Genomic DNA, 13,220 nt, shown 5'->3' with positions numbered 1-13,220 from the left:
AAAAGATGATGCTGTTAAGGTGCTACACTCAATATGCCAGCAAATTTGGAAAACTCAGCAGTGGCCAGAGGATTGGAGAAGATCAGTCTACATCCCAATCCCAAAGAAGGACAGTGCCAAAGAATGCTCCAACTACCGCACAATTGCACTCATTTCACATGCTAGCAAGTTTATGCTTAAAATTCTACAAGGCAGGCTTAAGCAGTATGTGGACCGAGAACTCCCAGAAGTGCAACCCAGATTTCAAAGGGGCAGAGGAACCAGAGACCAAATTGCAAACATGCGCTGGATTATGGAGAAAGCTAGAGAGTTCCAGAAAGACATCTACTTCTGCTTCATTGACTATGCAAAAGCCTTTGACTGTGTCGACCACAGCAAACTATGGCAAGTTCTTAAAGAAATGGGAGTGCCTGATCATCTCATCTGTCTCCTGAGGAATCTCTATGTGGGACAAGAAGCTACAGTTAAAACTGGTTATGGAACAACTGATTGGTTCAAAATTGGGAAAGGAGTACAACAAGGCTGTATATTGTCTCCCTGCTTATTTAACTTATATGCAGAATTCATCCTGCGAAAGGCTGGGCTGGATGAATCCCTAGCCGGAATTAAGATTGCCGGAAGAAATATGAACAACCTCAGATATGCAGATGACACAACCTTGATGGCAGAAAGTGAGGAGGAATTAAAGAACCTTTAATTGAGGGTGAAAGAGGAGAGCGCAAAATATGGTCTAAAGCTCAACATCAAAAAAACGAAGATCATGGCAACTAGTCCCATCACCTCCTGGCAAATAGAAGGGGAAGAAATGGAGGCAGTGATAGATTTTACTTTCTTGGGCTCCTTGATCACTGCAGATGGTGACAGCAACCACGAAATTAAAAGACGCATGCTTCTTGGGAGAAAAGCAATGACAAACCTAGACAGCATCTTAAAAAGCAGAGACATCACCTTGCCAACAAAGGTCCATATAGTAAAAGCTATGGTTTTCCCAGTAGTTATATATGGAAGTGAGAGCTGGACCATAAAGAAGGCTAATCGTCGAAGAATTGATGCTTTTGAATTATGGTGCTGGAGGAGACTCTTGAGAGTCCCATGGACTGCAAGAAGATCAAACCTCTCCATTCTTAAGGAAATCAGCCCTGAGTGCTCACTGGAAGGACAGATCGTGAAGCTGAGGCTCCAATAGTTTGGCCACCTCACTAGGTGGCGCATCGGAAGATGGCTGACAATAACATCTCTCCGACCCACACGAGGTAATTTGGAGGCTATGATGGGGGTAATTAGCCTCCTTAACCCCCCCCCCAGGATTGTGGGGGGGACGGCCATTGCCTGCTGTGCCCTATACCACCCCCGAATTTGTGGGGGTGGGGGCACTAGGCACAAAGCCCTCCTGTGGGATTCCGGCACTCCTCGATGCTGTCTCTGATCTGCGCCACTAGTTGCAAGAATCTTCAAAAGAAACAATTTGGACGAGATAAATTGCACATACTTCAAGGAAAAAGGGGGAGTAAAGACTGCTGACAGAAGAGATCTCTGATAAAACAAGACAAGAATAAAATATGAGAAGATACATCAAGTTACGGTACGGCAAATGACTGAGGGGGGGGGAACCTTCCTTTCCTTTTTTTAGGTGATTAAACAAGAATCCCCTCCCCTAATGAGTCAGAAATGTCGCTTTAAGGACTTAAGCTGTGGATTTAAGGCTGTGTGGAGATAAACTTGCAAACCAAAGCAATGTTTCAAGACGAAGCTGGAAAGTTAAGAGTTTTGGAATGACGCAGTTAAAAATGCCGTCCCCATTTTGGGAGGCATTGTTGGAGCTTTTGAGTCTGGGAGGAGAAAGAGAGAAATAGAGCTGTCTACATATCGTGGATTAACTCCTCAGTGGGACTTAATAGTGACAAATGCCTAATTTATGATGGAAAGAACGATGTTATCTACGAAGGAGATATATGGAAACCATCTGGACTTAGATTGGAAGAACAGGAAATTCACACAGGATTATTATATTTGCTTATCGGCTTAAGGAGACTAACAGAAGAGATCGTAAAAGAAAAAGAAATTATATTAACAAGATATGATGTGGAAACACCAAGATAAGACTGGATAGAATTATGAACTTTGTCTGGACTGATTGGGACTGATTTGGACATTAACACAGTAATAAGAAGATGATTTGAATCCCCCTTTGGATCTTGAAGTATGGGTTCCCCCAACAAAATTTTAAAAAAATTGGCTTTGTAATTTGGAATTTATGTGATGTGATTTAATTTGATGTGATTGGCCAGTTAATAAAAATTATTTAAAAAAAAAAAGAGAGAGAGAAGACTCCCTTGAAAAGACCCTGATGTTGGGAAAGATGGAGGGCACAAGGAGAAGGGGACGACAGAGGACAAGATGGTTGGATAGTGTTCTTGAAGCTACCAGCCTGAGTTTGACCAAACTGCGGGAGGCAGTGGAAGGCAGGAGTGCTCTGGTCCATGGGGTTGATGCATCTGATCAAATTCTATATATTTTGATCAAGGTTGTATCTTAAAAATGAGCTCAAATTCATAAATGTATCATGCCAGGCAGGAACTAGGCTGGCTAAAAACCTTGGCAAGATGTTTATCCTCCTGGACAAGGGGCCCCTTGATTTATAGCAGAAAACAATTCTCAAAGTCGTAAAAAGGGAATTACAGGCTGAGAGCCAAGGTTACACTGACCCTACAAATTAAGGGTTGGTAAATAATAAAATGAGCCATATCTTCTTCCTAAGGTTAAAAAGGCCAAGAGCAAATGGAAAAGAAAGCAACTGGCTGGAGAATGGGGTGTAAACAGAAGAAGAGATTTCTTCCTATTTTATTTTGAGGCTGTAAACTGTTCCTTTTTACTTTGAGAAGGTTTATTCTTTTAAAAGGCTACCTATGATAATGTATGAAATATATTGGCTTAAATGTAATTATGCAAAGGATTTAGAAAGTAATAGTTGGAAGAGACCACAAGGGCCATAGAGTCCAAACCCCTGCCAGACAGGAGACGCCATCGAGCACTCCTGATATATAGTTGTCAGGCCTTTGTTTAAAGACCTCCAAAAGAAGGAGATCTTTCAATGATAAACTCAAGATCTCTGACATCTGTTTAAGATAAAAATTTAAAACTATTAATCATCTGTTTTGGAGGGCAATAGGGCAAGAAGGGCCAAAGGTGATCTGGTAATTAAGGTGCCTTGTCGAGGTTAATGGCTACTTGTTTGTCATTTATAGATAGAAGAAAATATAACTCTCTGTCTCCCATAAAAGATAATATGAAATGGGTGTATCTTTTATGATTGGTTCTAGCAAACAGCCAATAGGAATTTCAACCAGGCTGAATGGACAAAGGAGGAGAAAGGGGGCTGGATTGAGAAAATATAAGTGCTGGCCATAATGGCAGGAGGGCAGGCCAGAGCTTGGTAACCATATACCACTGAGCCTCTCATTTATTTGTCCGACAAATAAATTATTATTTTAATTTCTCTATTGCTGCGTTGAATATTTCATTCCAGCTAAGCGTTAACCACAAGCAGGGTGCTACAGGGTCACGAAGAGTCGGACACGACTAAACGACTAAACAACAACAATACTCCCGTACAGACTCCTTACAATGCGTTGTGATAGGAATTTTATGGTCTTAGATATATGGGAATGTTCATAACCACACGTACATAGATCAGCACAGGAAAGCCAACCTGGAACCATTTTGATTCCTAAACTGAGCAAATGTTTCTCTGCATGGTCAAAATGGAAAAGCTTCCCCATTGTCTCTTCCTCACAAATCCTGTCTTAAGGACACATTTAAGATACAAGGTGTGAGCCTGTGACCTGGCCCAGGAAATAAGTATTTTACCACTACAAAAGAATGGCCAGGCTCCCCAGGAAATCCAATCAAGTAACTTGCCAGACAGGAGATAAACTGTAACAGGAGAAAAACAACATTTAAATTTCTGTGATGTAGGTGGGATGTATCTGAGGGGTGGTCTTAGGTTACACCCCTTCTGTGATGAATGCATAATGTTTCTGGGGGTGGTCTTGATCTACAGAATGGGAATTTCAAAAGTCTTTATAAGCCCTTGCACAGCATTGTTCTGGGTCCTCTTCCTCTCCTGCGTGTGAGGGGAGCACCCTGTTGCAACAGATCAATAAAGATCAAGCTTACTAGCTGCTTTGCTTCTCAATATTCTCTGGTTGGCCTCTGTTATTTTCTCCTACCAATAGGGAACCTATGTAAGGACTCTATATGGGCTCTTGGATATCCCATAAGGGAAAAGGGCATATTTTTATTTACAACAGATGGCGACCACGAAGGGACTTTTGGTTACCCGGATTCTGGAAGCGAGGAAGGACTGGTTATCCAGCGCGCACCAGGCAGTTTGCCAGGAGGAATAACCAGTCTTCCATCGATCCCAGGGTCTGGAAATAACTGGAGGTTCAGCGGGGCTAACCAGAGGAAGCAACGCTTGATCAGGCCAGCCTTAAACAACCAGTCAAGAGATCGTGGGATCACCAGGAACAGTGCATGCGGAAGTGAGTATTAAGTAGGAAACACGGGTAGTGGGTTGGGTTCTCTAAACCACAGCAACCAAAATTCTTTAATTCTTCCTTTTCCCTTCAAATCTAAAATTTCTACTTTTTTCCTCGTCTAAAAATTGCCTTCTCCTCCTTTCTGTCCCCTTGATCTCAACACCAGCCCTAGCCCTTCGGAGTATGCCCAGGCAAAAGTTGTGTGTGACTTCTTTCATTTCCCTTCTACAGTCTATATGCTGACCTATTCCTTCGGAGTTTTGCCCAGAAAAAAGGTCGTGCTTTTTCTTCTGTACTGAAAACTATAACTCCCAGGTGCAGCCGCACCTCTGCCATGGCGATCTTTGTTAGAGATGACCTGTGAGCAGAGAAAGCAAGGGCACCTGATTCCTTTCCTTCTTTGTCATTTCTGAGTCCCAATCTGGCACTGCGCTACGCAAGCGTCCAGTAGGGAACTCTCAGGTTAGATTGTAAGAGGCAGGAGGTTGCTGTGGGCTCCCTGGCTGAGAAATGACCAAAGGGGGGGGTTTGAGATCGCTGACCGCACTGTTAGCTTAGTAGCCAGGAAAGGCCAACAGCTGTACCAGCCTAGTAAGTCAGGCCAGACGAACGGCGGTGTGTCACAGTACTAATTCTCGGAGTTGTCCAAATTGAGTCTACTGTGGGTTATTTATTGTGTTTCCTGAAAAGTGGGGATAAAACCCCGACTGCAGTATAAAAGTAAAAGCTAGCGCTATTAAAATTCTTAAAATGGGTGCACCTCAATCAAAAGAAATGAACCTGCAGACTCCTGATGGGAAAGAAGCCTAGTGGTGCTTATTTCCGGCCTGGACTCTGACAGTCCCCTTCAATTTGTGTTTAAGAAACGTTTTTTCTGTGTTTAAATTGTACTTAGGTAACATCCAGCAGCTGCTTATCTTAAATGTGCCATCTAAAATAAAAATGCAAGCTTGCTCCAAATTCTAAATCTAAGGAAGCCATGTTGAGCCTTATCAATCTTAAACAAGACAAAATGGAGAATGAAGTGTGCAAATGTTTGTTATTTGAGAGAGGCTCCAAAAGAGAGTTTTCCTCCCACGTGGTAAAATCCTGTATACGTGCTACTTGTGTTCTGAAAGGAGGATTACCCCACCTCCTTCCTCTAGTTTAAGTGAGGAGGGTGATTTTAAGTCTAATGGTAAATGATGTTTTGTTGTAACTTTGTTTTTTGTTTTTTTAAATATTTTTATTCATTTTCACCAACATAAACAATAACAGAAACGTACATAACAAAAACAACAACAACGAAACAACACAAACTAACACTAATGTGACTTCCCCAAACCTCCCCTTCACTGCATCCTTGGTTTTAAAGTGTTAATTCTTAGCAAACCTTTGATCAATTTCAAAACTCTTTTTCCTTAAGTTTTTCTCATATTTCAAATTTAACCGCTATAATTCTATATCTCATACCTTTTGACATTTTAACATTCCAAAATTTTACAACAATTCTTAAGATAGATTTTAAACTTCCTCCAGTCCTCTTCCACCGTCTCTCTCCTCTGGTCACGGATCCTGCCGGTCATCTCAGCCAGTCCCATAAATTCTGTCACCTTGATTTGCCATTCTTCCAGAGTAGGTAGTTCTTGAGTCTTCCAATACTTTGCCAGTAGAATTCTTGCCGCTGTGGTTGCATACATGAAGAATGTTCTGTCTTCCCTTGGTACCGTTTGGCCGACCATGCCCAAGAGAAAAGCCTCCGGTTTCTTAACAAATGTCCACTTAAGGATTTTCTTAATTTCATTATAGATCATCTCCCAGTAGGCCTTAATCTTTGGGCAGGTCCACCAAAGGTGGTAAAAGGTTCCTTCACATTCATTACATTTCCAGCAATTATTATTGGGCAAATGATATATCTTTGCTAGCCTGGTTGGGGTCATGTACCACCTATAGATCATTTTCATTATGTTCTCTTTTAAGGCACTACATGCCGTAAACTTAATGTCTGTGTTCCATAACCTTTCCCAGTCTGCAAACATAATCTCATGACCAATGTCCTGTGCCCATTTAATCATCGCTGATTTTACTGTTTCATCCTGTGTGTTCCATTTCAGCAACAAATTATACATTCTAGACAGAATCTTAGTATTGGGCTCCAATAATTCTGTTTCTAACTTTGACTTCTCCTTCTGAAATCCTACTTTCCTGTCTTGCTTAAACGTCTCATTAATCTGCTGGTAATGTAACCAGTCTCGGACTTTAGGTTTCAGTTTCTCCATACTCTGTAATTTAATCTTTTCACCATCATATTCTATGATTTCACCATATTTTGGCCAGTCTGGATCCATATTGAGTTTTTTTTACCACCTTGGCTTCCAGGGGTGACAACCACCTGGGGGTTTTATTCTCCAACAGATCTTTATATCGGTTCCATACATTAAACAATGCTTTTCTGACAATGTGGTTTTTGAAACCTCTATGCACCTTTACCTTGTCATACCATAAATATGCATGCCAGCCGAAATTATTATCATATCCTTCTAAATCTAAGATGTCTGTATTCTCAAGAAGTAGCCATTGTTTCAGCCAGCAAAAAGCTGCTGCTTCATAATAAAGTCTTAAGTCCGGCAGGGCGAAGCCCCCTCTATCCTTTGCATCTGTTAAGATTTTGAATTTTATTCTGGGCTTTTTGCCCTGCCAGACAAAATTAGATACATCTTTCTGCCACCTCTTGAAACAGTCCATCTTATCCAAAATTTGCAGTGTCTGAAACAAAAACAACAATCTCGGCAATACGTTCATCTTAATAACAGCAATTCGGCCTAACAAGGAAAGTTTCAACCTAGACCATGTGTCAAAATCTTTCTTAACTTCCAACCAACATTTCTCATAGTTATCTTTGAATAGATTCGCATTTTTACATGTTAAATTCACCCCCAAATATTTAACTTTTTTTGTTATTTCCAAACCAGTTTCCCTTTGAAAATTCTCTTTTTCCCCCAGCGTCAGATTTTTCCCCAACACCTTTGTCTTTTGCTTATTTAATTTAAAACCTGCCACTTGACCAAATTCTTCAATAAGTTCTAAAATTCTTTTTGTACTGGCTTCAGGTTGTTGCAAAGTCAGAACTAGATCATCTGCAAATGCCCTCAACTTATAATGCTTTGTTCCCAATCTTATTCCTTCTACCTGCTGATCCCTTCTGATCATATTCAACAGTACCTCCAGGGCTGATATAAACAATAGAGGGGACAATGGGCATCCCTGTCGTGTCCCTTTTTCTATTGGGATTTCATCCATAACCATACCATTCACAATTAGTTTAGCTCTTTGTTCAGAATATATAGCACCTATACCATTTTCAAAATTTTGGCCTACCCCCATCCCTTGGAGATTCCTCTTCATGAAACTCCAACAAATGTTGTCAAAGGCTTTCTCCGCATCCACAAAAATCAGAACTGCTTTTCTATTAATGTCAGACTCCAACAATTCCAGAATGTCTATAATATTCCTCACATTGTCTGACATATGTCTCCCAGGGAGAAAGCCTGTTTGGTCTTTATGAATCTCCTCTTGTAGCACTTTTTTGAATCTTTTTGCTAAAATGTCTGCAAAGATTTTGTAATCCACATTTAAGAGTGATATAGGGCGGTAGTTCTTAACTTGATGTTTCTCAGTTTCTGTCTTCGGTATAAGTGAGATGAATGCTTCTTTCCACGATTCGGGAGCCTTTTTCCCCTCCAAAATTTGGTTACAAACTTCTTTCAGTGGTTGTATCAGCCATTCCTTCAGTGCCTTATAATATCTCGCAGTCAGCCCATCTGGTCCTGGTGATTTCCCCAATTGCATACTTTGGATGGCACCCTCTATTTCTTGATCTGTGATTTTTTCATTTAAAATCCTCTTATTCTTTTCCGGAATCTTTGATAGTCCGTACTTTTTAATGAAGTCTTCAATCTCTTGCTCTTTCTTTGGCCCTTGAGCATATAACTTCTTAAAAAAACTTTGAAAACAGTTACTGATTTCATTTGGCTTATTAAGATGTTTACCTTCCACTTCGAGCGATGTCACCGTATTCAACTTTTGTCTTTTTTTCAATTGCCATGACAGGAGTTTCCCACATTTGTCTGCTGATTCAAAAGTTTTTTGCCTCATTTGTTTTATTTTCCATTCTATCTCCTCGTTCACCAATTCCATATATTGGGTCTGATAATACTTTATTTCCCTTAAAATCTCTTTGGAATTAGGTTTAGACCTCAGTTTCTTTTCTCCTTCCTCCATTTGCTTCCAAATTTTTTCTTTCCTCGCATTCTGTTGTTTCCTCTTTATTGAATTCTGCTGGATCAGGAAACCTCGCATCACGGCCTTACTTGCGTCCCATATTATTCTTCTTTCGACATCTGATCTTAAATTTATCTCGAAGTAGTCTTTCAATGTCTTTTGGGCCTTTTTGTAGATTGTTTCATCTTTAAACAGGGTGTCATTCATTCTCCATCTGAAGGTCCCAGCTGTTGTCAGTTTCATTTCCATCTTTACTGCATTGTGATCTGAACAGGTTTTTGGGCAAATTTCTATTTTCTTAACCCTCGGTGCCAGATTGCTAGAGATCCAAATTTGGTCAATCCTGGTCCAGGTCATGTTTGCTTCAGAGAAGAAGGTCCCCTCTCTTTCCAGAGGGTTCCTTGTTCTCCAAATATCAATCAAGTCCATGGTATCAGTCAGCTCAAAAAAAGTCTTTGGCAGTCTTCCATTCTTTGAAATTACTTGCCTTTGTGCTTTATCCATATTCGTGGATACTACTCCATTCAGATCGCCCATCAATATTATTTTTAAGTCCAAAAAGTCCATTAAGGTCTCATGCAACTTCTTGAAGAACTCAGCCTTACCCTCGTTGGGTGCATAAACTCCTACAATCAAAATTCTTTCTCCATGAATTTGAGTTTCCACTGCCAGGAATCTTCCTTGTTCGTCTTTAAAGATCAATTTAGGTTCCAATTTTTCTTTAACGTAAATCACCACACCTCTTTTCTTAACTTTGTCCGAAGAAATAAATTCCAGTCCTAATCTTTTATTTATCAGAAGTTTCCTGTTTGTCCTGGCAATGTGGGTTTCTTGCAGACATATTATATCCAGATTTTCTTTTTTCAAGATGTGGAACACCTGTCTCCTTTTTCGGGGGTGGTTCAAACCATTGCAGTTCCAGCTCACAAGTTGCAGAGACATTTTTGTTATTGGGCTGCTTTCCCACCGACTGCTCCCAGTTCTTGTTCCTCTTCTGTAGGTGTAGGGGTTAATCCAAATGAAAGGTTTGCTATGTCCGGTATTTCTCTCTCGCTTACAGTTCCTTTCTCAAAATCCTCTAAATTTCTCTCCAGAAATTGCTCTTTGTCTTGAATTGTTTTGATCTTGATTTTCTTCCCTTTGAAGTCGAAAGACAATCCTTGTGGGTACTCCCACCTAAATGGGATATTGTGTTTTTTCAGCAGATCCGCTAAGGTCTTAAATTGGGACCTCACCTCTAAAAAGTACTTAGGGATATCCTTAAAGATCTGTATTCGGGAATTCTTGACGATCAAGGCCTTCTGGTAGTGTAAATTCAATATTTTATCTCTTTCTTCCTTAGATCTTAGGCTGATTAAACAATCCCTTGGTTTTTTACCTTGTTTTCTGCCAATCCGGAAGGCTGAAGTGATTACAAATTCATCTTCTTCCCCTTCTAATTCATCAGTCCAAAATTCTTGAAACTTGTCTGTGAGAAATTCTCCCAGGTTGCCTTCTTCCTCCTCCGGTACTGATCTCAATTTCAGATTTTTATTTTTCCTCTCTAGTTCCATAAAGGCCAAAGCTGTGTCATGTTCGTGAACTTTCTTTGCAATAGGTACAAATTTTCCCCTAGTGTCCTCGGCCGTGCACCTTGCGTTCTCAGCTATTTTTCTTGTTTCTGTGCTTTCTTGCACAAGACGATTTATAGAGTCTGTGTTACTTGCTATTGCTGTCGTGTTCAAGTCTAATCTTGTTGTTAGCTCTGTCAACTTTTTAGAATTATCTGTCAGTTTCTTAGAGTTCTCTGTAGACTGCTTGGTTAATGCTTCTAGGGATGTATTTATTCTAAGCAATGCTTGTGTCATAGATTCCATTGATGCTGTTGTTCCCCTTTCCTGTGCAGCTGCGGCTCCTGACATGGAGCCTCTTCTTTGAGTCTGTTTTTGAGCCTGTTTTGTTTTGCTTCTTGTTGCTATCTCCTCCAGTGGACCGCTCATAACTCAAGGTCGTTCACACAGGAAGGTTTCCAGTGGAAAATCCCACTTCTTTGTCTCTGGCACAATGCAACTGTTTCTCTCTTTTAGTCCTCTAGAGGGAGAAACTGTATCCAGACAGTGGCAACAGCAATAGCAACCAAATAACAAGGAAAAAGTAACCCATGAAAAGTTCCATAGACCAAAGTCCAGCCAAAAGCCCTGTTCGTTACAATTTAAATGCTGTACGTTTCATCCACTTAAGTCCCTATATTTTATATCCATTAGATTTAATCTTTATATCCAGCAACTTTTTGACAGTTCCCTTCAGGCGCTAGTCTCTCCGGCAGCCTGATCAGAGGTTTCGGCGGTGGAGAGCCTCACTTCTAATCCCTTTTTCCTCTGGCAGTAAAAGTTATTTTCTTCTCCTTCCCCCCCTTCTCCTGCCTGTCGGGGGGGGGGGGGGAAGTCTCTTACAAATGTCAAAAGTTCGGAAAAGTTTTAAAGAGAGATGTTTCCTTTAAAGATAGCTTGATTTTTCCCTTTGCTCAATCGGTCATGCAATTCCGGAGGGCTGACTTCCTTAATTTCTGCCTCTCCCGTTTTCAGCCTAATTTCTTGAAAAACTTTAAAAGTCCCGTTCTCTTAGTTTTGCAGATCTTACTCACGGGTATTGTTGCCAATTGGTTGTTTCAGGAAGGAATCGGCGCTCTCCGTCAATGGCGACGCGGCTTCACTCCGTAAGCTGGGTTGCGATCCTCAGCACCGCGCTCACACCCGATGCCGCTCCGTAGCCTTTAAAAAGGCTCCTTCACGGTACCGGGGGGCGCAAAGGTGCCCACCGAATCTCCTTGTTCACAGGCTTCCACGCCTGTGATTTTAGGGGTCCCCCGCTCGCCGTAGCGGGTCAGACCCGAACTTACGGAGCAGTCCTGCCTCGGAGCTCAAGGCAAGGACCGCCATTAGACGCTGGCGCCGACCGGAAGTCTGTTTTGTTGTAACTTTGAGTTTGTGAGTACACCTGTGTTCCAGTCTATTTTGGAATGTGAAGTTAACCTAATGTTTCTGCTGCAAAAGCCTAGTTGAGCACAATTGCTCTCTCAAGCTAAAATGCAGTGTATGTATTTCATTAAGCATATGCCTATGAAAGTATGGTGTTCTTTCTAAGAAAAATATGTGAGTCCAGTTTGAACATTGATTTGGTTGGACAGAAGAGTTATTGTGAGGCTCCTGATATCAGTCTCTATAAGACTTCCTAGCCTCTTTTCTTAGAAAATGCCCCCCCCCTTGTTTCATTCTGTCTCTTTCAGGTTTTTTCTTCTTCTTACTTCTGTGCCAGGTAAATTTACTCCCGAGTAAGCTTCCTTTAAAGGAAACTGCAAAAGGGGGGGCATAGATTAGGCTTACTATTCCTCTGCAAATTCAGGAAAAATTGTCACTTTTGTATTCCTTTTAAATCAAATCTATGGCTGTTTTAACTATGCTTTATAAGAGATCCTCTCCCTATCTTAGGAAAAATGTTCACTTCAATCTTCCTTTAAAGATTATTTGTCTAGGAACTTGCACGTCTAAGGAAGTAAACTCAAACTAATCTCAAGATCTGCTAAAAGGGTTCTGTATAAAGTTGGGTACTTTTATTTTCCTCTTCCTTAGTACATGATAGGCGCATGGTTTGTCATAGGCGCATGGCTTGTGGTCTCTTCCCCAGTTGTGTCTGTATACATAAGTATGTGTGTGTTTCTGGTAGTACAAATCTTGCTATGAACCCTGTATTTTAGGGTTGGACTAGATGACCCCAGGTCCCTTTCAACTTTCCCAATTTGTGGCTAATGAGTTGAAATTTAGCCCAGATTTGCTCTTTGTTTTTTAAAGGTGAGAGGTGAAAGCCGTGATGTTTTGAAGCAGAACTGGTGATATCAGGCATTTCAGTAATTACAGTGTTTATCATTTTGTCTATTATTTACAGAAATCAGACTTAAAAGTCTACTCAAAGTTTAAGCACATACAAATTCATATAATCAGGTAGAATGCGCCTTGACCATACCTGTAAATAAAGGGCAGAAGATTTTGTCTGCAAATGGTAAGGCTGAAATGACTGAGAATGTTAAAATCTTATGAATTCTGACTCTGGCCATTTTTTCCCATATATAAGGGCGTGGCAGATTGTTCCGCGAATGGCCAGAGAGATATTAGCCCTTTCCTGTACATAAAGGAAGCAGTCTTTTGCTTGGGCTGCAATTGCTAGCTTAAATTGCTGAGTTTCTCTTTTTTGTTTTAAAATCTAACCCTATTTTTAAAATCTACTCCTTACCCTTCCCTTCCCTTATTCAAATTCTAATTTAGCCAAAAGATGCAACATTTTCAATAGTATAAAAGGTTTGCTGAGACATGAACTCTGCACATGCACAGAGGCTAGATCAGCTTAAAAAAGAGAGAGAGAGAGAGAGAGAGGAAGGAGGGGGGA

At 40.8% G+C, this 13,220-nt stretch overlaps 1 long non-coding RNA gene across 1 annotated transcript; it reads right to left on the bottom strand.

The window, feature by feature from the left end:
• Positions 1-5,588: 5,588 nt before the first annotated feature.
• On the bottom strand, positions 5,589-11,880 carry LOC309361334. Its single transcript, XR_014164431.1, has 2 exons — positions 11,759-11,880; positions 5,589-5,739 (listed from the first exon to the last, which is right to left on the bottom strand). It is a non-coding gene; the product is annotated as an uncharacterized lncRNA (long non-coding RNA).
• Positions 11,881-13,220: the final 1,340 nt, after the last annotated feature.

Source organism: Podarcis melisellensis, assembly GCF_964234715.1.
Source record: "Podarcis melisellensis genome assembly, chromosome: W".
Classification (NCBI taxonomy): domain Eukaryota; kingdom Metazoa; phylum Chordata; class Lepidosauria; order Squamata; family Lacertidae; genus Podarcis; species Podarcis melisellensis.
The sequence above is the reverse complement of the archived record's forward strand: the minus strand, read 5'-3'. Positions and strand labels throughout refer to the sequence as shown.